Raw genomic sequence first — 6,641 nt, forward strand, 5'->3', positions numbered from 1 at the left:
ATAGAGTTCGTGTATTTTAAGTAAGAGGATAGTAGCACGAGTGTTATCTCGGTGCTATCCTTTCATTGTTGCAATGCGTTAGAGAATAAGCATATTGAAAGCTTGTTTGTGCATAGCACGTTGCTGATTTGAAAATGATGTTTGAGCACTTTAGAATCATTCACCTTTGCATGTGCATGAGCATGGTATCAGAATAAAAACCTAGATGCATAACACCTATTTTCAATGACAATGACCCACAGTTGAGTGTGGAAAGGCATCCTGAGCTGTAGGATAGACGTTGGTTCTTGGGGGATTATTTGGAAAGGAAACATGGTATATCTCTTGGATTCGGAAATGAAGAGTGGAGTTTGTTCGTTTGTTTTATATGTTGAGCAGTGCATCAAGGGGATAATCCCTATGATGTAGGAGAGCTACAGTGGGGCCATAGTGTGTCTACCGAGAGGTTGCCTCCATGTATGTGATTATCGTGGTATTTATTGCCAATGTGTATGGGTTCTCCATCTGTGGAGTTTATAAAAAGGAAACGTTGGACTACAAAACCACAAAACTATAAGCGCATAGATTAGGCTTTAGGGCAGTTTGTCCTTTAGCAGTAGATTGACGCTCTTGGTCCGTGAGGCCGTGAGGGTGTGTTTGTTTGTTATGAGCATAAGGTCTGGCTAGTGCCATAGCCAGTGCCGGCCCATTTCAGGTCCCATTAGTGGTGCATCTGCCGGGAGCTGCCTATAAGTGGCAGTTTTCGAATCTAGGGTTTAAAGGGACCCTAAATTATCCATAAAATGGGGTTTGTTCAAGGATGGAAAAAATTGACTTTCCCCATACAAAACTTACTAATGGACTTAGTTAGTCATGTAGAGAATGAGTCCTCTGTAGAAGATAATTTATGTGATGAAAAGAGTAGCCAATTAGTGGTTACCCCATCCTCTAATACGATGGCATGGGCCGAGGTTTGCCTTGGTGTGGTCTCTACCCAAGAGAAATCATGTTTCACCATCCATAAACTTAGAGGGCATGAAACAAGCATGTTGGAAACTATGGTAGTCATGGCATCAACAAGTTATCATGCTAAAGCCATAATGCCATGGGAAAGTGCTGATATACGATGGAATATGCTTGTGGTTGAAACATCTCGTGTAATGGGCCACCATGACGACATAGTAGACATTACAAGGATGTTAGAAGCCCTAGCTGTCAAGGGAAAATCGTCGCTTAAAAGGCACGGTTCCCAAGTTTTAAGAAGTGGTAATGATAAATCTGCTTTAGATAAGGACCAAAAGCTCTTATATAAACCCGTTATGGACTTTCGTTTTAAAGGGAAAGGTATGGGAGATCCTCTAAGAGGGGATCAAAATGACATGTTGGAACTTATAGGACTCCCTAGATCACTCAGTGAGTCAGCAGAAAGGGATGTCAATGAGGATATTAACCTCCCTACACCGAAAAGGGTGGGGATGGAAGAGGTTAAAGATCCTAAGAGGCTGGACTCAGATTATGATGAATATGAAGATTTTAATGACCCGGTGTTGATCTCAAAGGGGAGGACTAAATGTCCTCCTCTTTATAGGAATCTCCCAGTGTTTTATGGGTTGCCAAATGAGGATCCAATGATTCATTTAAGAGAATATGGCCTAACTTGCATTGCAAGTGGGTTTGACGATATATATCGGATGCTCGTATTCCCATGTACCCTAAAGGGAGAGGTAAGGAAATGGTACTAGAGCCTCCCAAGAGGGTCGATCAAATCATTTGAGGAGTCTTGTGATAGATTTCTAGATGAGTATGAAAAGAAGCTCCCTATGATTCAGGTCTTAGGGCAGCTTATGCAGTTTAGAAAGGAATCTTATCCTTCTATTAAAGAGTATGCTAGAGCCTTTGATAGTACTCTTAGGCTTTGGCCAAGAAGAGTCAATGTATTACCAGATAATGTGCGATGTGAGCTCTTTTTGAATGGCTTAGAGATTAATACGCAAATCCAAGTGGGACTGCGGAATCCTAAGTCGTTAAGGGAAGCAAAAATGCATGCCATTGATTATGAGGGTCATATTCAGAGATGTTGGGAAAACTTTTGGAGTTTTTCCCGCTCAGTACAAGTGCATCCTAGCTTCCAACCAATTCTACAAGAAGATAGCTCACTTGTTGATACCAAGGTAGCCTATGAGGGGAACTATGGTGGCCAAAATCTCAAAGTAGAAAATGGCCATCCTATGAGTAGTAATGACATGCCTCTCAGTGAAAAGGTTCCAAGCCATAAAAGTCCCATTAGGGCTTACAACACTTCCATGAGAGGTAGTTGCGATGGCAATATGGATAGAACCAATGGGCCCATAAGTGCTGATAAGCATTCTATGTGTGGTTCTAATTTTGCTGCTAGTAAGGCTCTTGAGAGACCTTTGGTGTCGGAATCATGCTTCCAGGTGGATGTTGTTCCCTTCAGTGAAAGCATGGTTCTTATGGAAAAACATTTGCAGTATGGACGTAAACAAGTAAAGACATCTTTTGTAAAGAGGATGCAAAATGCTAAAAGTCCACCTATGCTTCACAAAGGTCATAAGGATGTGAGGCCATTTGGCCATAGGGATAAGTTTGCATTGAGCTCATTAGACCAGTGAAGCAAATTGAGGGAATGCAAGAATATTAAGGGAAATGTGAGATAGGTTTGGAGACGCAAAATCTCCAAAAGTATGGCAGAAGTGTCGGATGCAAGGCCAAGGATCCCATCTGGATATATTTTGTCGAACCCCCAAGAGGATAAGACTAGATATACATCTGACAATATACACTGCCTTGGGATACACCCATGTGATGTGCCTAGGCTTGAAGCTCTACCTAGTTTGGGTCGCAGCACTGATTTATGTGAAAACCCAAATAGGGGAGGTTTGAATGAGTACAAAGCTATGATACTTTCTCCCAAAGGAGCCACTTAGCCACTTGAACGACCAGTTTATTCAGACTACAATAAATGTGGGACATGCGAGCCCACTGAGGCCATTCATTCAACTCATAGTGCCCAAGAAGGGATCGGCCTTATTGATGAGTTATTTGTGGAAAGGCTTGGACTTGTAGCTCTACAAAAAACCTAAGATAAAAAAATACAAGATCAAGCTTTTAGCTAACTTGCATGAGTAGCATGGGGCTAGTCGACCTATGATATGCTATCCTTGGCACCCTGGGTGGTCTGATAGGGTGTGATGTATATGCCAAGGACATCAGTATTACGTGGATTAAAATGACCCATCTAGTTTTAAGCTAGGAAGGCTAGCTTTTTTGAATATTACGTCCAGATTTCATTAGGCCAAGAGGGCTGATCAGTTTTGTAGTAAAATGTTTTATTTCGTTAGGCCAAGAGGGCCAATTGTCTGTTTAGTACAGGTGCAGTTAATAGTTTCTTGTCTTAGTTCTGTGCTAGACAGGTTCAAAGAAGAGCTTGGAAGGAGCCTTTGTTGCGCGAAAGCTTCTCGTGGCCCTATCCAGGTGATATTTCTCCTTTATGAGTACCGTTTTTATGCTATATGTGTCTATGTACTTGTGGGGGATTTTCTTTTCTTGTTGGGGACCGACGTCCAAGGCATGAAGTCTCAGCTTTAGGTTAGATATGTCTGGGGGAGGTTTGAGCAGTCATTGTTTCTTGTAAAGACATTGTCAAGCATCGAAAGACTTGTTTTAGAAGGCAGTTCTAGTGACCCTGTTCTACTAGCCTACTAGGTAGCCGTTCCAGGAGTTCTTGTTAGTTGTGAGGCAGTTAGAGAAGCCTGCTGGAAGAAAAATGATGATGAAAGAGGAATAATCCTGTATATCTCAAAGACAATAAATATATACAAAGGTGTGTAAAAAGGGGTTCTAGCCCTATAAGAATTAAAAAAAAGAAATGAAAATTTAGAAGGAGTTGATCATTGCCTAGTAGGTTCCTAGGGACGAGTCAGACCCAGGGCCGATGCCTTGTCCTCCTAGGGGTGGCGTCTTGCTAGAAAAGAAGAAAGTAAGGAAGGTTGGAGCAAAAATAAAAGTGAGCGTTAGAAAAGGATTCAGTGTTGCCTTGCGAGGGCTTGGTAGGTTCTTGGGTACTGAGACAGGACCTGAGGCCGATGCCCTGTTCTCCTTGGGTCACTACGCTCAGCTCCCTCCTTTTTACATGCACGAGTATGGAAAAATAAAAACCTAAAAGAAGAAATGTGCTAAAAGACAATACTTCTTGATCAGGCTATAGGAGTCCTCGCCTAGTAGGAGCTCCTAGTTGTGTTGTCCTTAGTTAGATAGGTAGTTTAGATCACCACTTAGGGCAACCTCTTTGATAGTTCTTTTTAGTTTGGCCATGTTGGAGCAGTCGGTTAGTGACTAGCTTCGGACTTTCTTTCAGATTATGCTAGGCCTACTCCTTGTGGATTTGATGCCTTGGTTTTGTCAGGGGGTAGGGTGAGCATTGTGTTGTGTTTTAGTATGTATCTATTTTGTATCAGCTTGATTCTTCCTTTCCTTGTTTTGTGCAGATCTGTTGTGGGATTCGACGGGTTGAGTCGCCCTATCCCGTGGTCGCCAATGAGAGCGGAGTTTTGAGCCCGGGAGGTGCCTAAAATTTGGCAAAAAATCCAGAATTTAGGGGAAAAATATTTAACATCGAAGGCGGCGGCTCCAGTTAGGACGATTTTAAGCACCAAGTGAAAGACTGCTTTTAAAAGGCGCCCGAGCAACACTTGTGGATTTTTGATAATTTTTCAGACTATTGTGTGGGATGTTAGGAGTTGCCAGTCAATGCGGAATGTCAAGTCGGAGGCCCAGGATTTTTCAGAGCTCTAATCAGAGCCAGGATGGGGAAATGGCCAAGAATCGGTCAAGAATCGAAAGGGTGGACAAGTTTGTGACCAAAAGGGGTGGTGCCCTTTGGAGGCTTTGACACCCCCCCCCCCCCCCCCCCAAATTTTTATGCAACATGGCATGAAAAAGAAGCACGAAATCGTGGAGATGAAGCATGGAGAAAAAAACATAAACAACACGACCGAAAATTGTGCTTGATCTCCATGGATGATGGATGCAGGCTGTGAAGAACCTATCTAATCGATGATACCCCTGATCTTCTCCCTCTTTGTTGATCTTATCACTTGTCTTTGCTCGTGGAATGATGGACTAAATGAAGAGAACCAGTTCTAGTCTTTCTCTCTCCTCCCTCTCTCTTCCCTATGGGTTGTTCATGTGTGCCATTTTGATGAAGGAATCGATGAAGGAAAATGAAGAAAGTGGTGCTGAAGATGGATGGAGATGTTGAAGATTGAAGTACAGCATTGGATTGAGAGCAATGGAGGCTCTGTTTGCTGGTTATGAAGTCATTCAAGGCGTCTCGGGTTACGTAAAAACATGGTATGACCATTTTTATGAAGAAAATGAAGGATTTTTTATAGTTTATGATGATAATTATGTTCTTATTGGGTGAAAATTTGATTGTGTGCTGGTTGCATTACGAGTAATTTCTGTTCATCAGAAAATCTTGGTTTTGCAATGATTTACATGCTTTATTTAATTCCGTAAACCCAAAATATGGTTTTTAAGAGGCAAAATGGTGGTTTTTCCGTTTTGGGTGGGGAAAAAGTGTTCCCATGGAAAAAATATGGAAGATAAATTGAATGTTAGTATGTTGAAGTGATTGGAATAAGAAAAACCAAAACATAGCATATTTTATTGCCAAATAAATCAAGAAAATGGAGAAAATCAAGGGAAAAAATAGAAATACGTCTTGGAAAAATAAGGAAAAATATAAGAATTGTTTGTGGATGTGTGGTAGTGGTAAAGCATGAGGTTTAGCCTCAGTTTTCCCTATCTCTTTGTTAAAGTTGGTGATTTATTACTTTTTCTACATTAAAAAATGACAAAATGAACCTCTACACCTGTGTAATGAAAGCAATACCTAAACGTAGGGTGTTGGGAGGTCTGAATGGTGTGATTTGTGTGCTGATTGTTGCTAATTTTCTGATGCATTTCATGTCATAGAGTTTGTGTATTTTAAGTAAGAGGATAGTAGCAAGAGTGTTATCTCGGTGCTATCCTTTCATCGCTACAATGTGTTAGAGAATAAGCATATTGAAAGCCTGTTTGTGCACAGCATGTTGCTGATTTGAAAATGATGCTTGGGCACTTTAGAACCATTCACCTTTGTATGTACATGAGCATGGTATCGGAATAAAAACCTAGATGCATAGCACCTGTTTTCAATGACAATGACCTACGGTTGAGTGTGGAAAGGCATCCTGAGCCGTAGGATAGACATTGGTTCTTGGGGGATTATTTGGAAAGGAAACAGGGTATATCTCCTGGATTCGAAAATGAAGAGTGGAGTTTGTTCGTTTGTTTTATATGTTGAGCAGTGCATCAAGGGGTTAATCCCTACGATGTAGGAGAGCTGTAGTGGGGCTGTGTTGTTTCTAGCGAGAGGTTGCCTCCATGTATGTGATTATCGTGGTATTTATTGCCAATGTATATGGGTTCTCCCTCTGTGGATTTTATAAAAAGGAAACGTTGGACTACAAAACTACAAAACTATAAACACATAGATTAGGCTTTAGGGCAGTTTGTCCTTTAGCAGTAGATTGACGCTCCTAGTCCGTGAGGCCATGAGGGTGTGTTTGTTTGTTATGAGCATGAGGTCTGGTTAG

The sequence above is a fragment of the Lygodium microphyllum genome, chromosome 17 (assembly GCF_053477565.2).
Source record: "Lygodium microphyllum isolate KBCC chromosome 17, Lygodium_microphyllum_v1.1.10, whole genome shotgun sequence".
Classification (NCBI taxonomy): domain Eukaryota; kingdom Viridiplantae; phylum Streptophyta; class Polypodiopsida; order Schizaeales; family Lygodiaceae; genus Lygodium; species Lygodium microphyllum.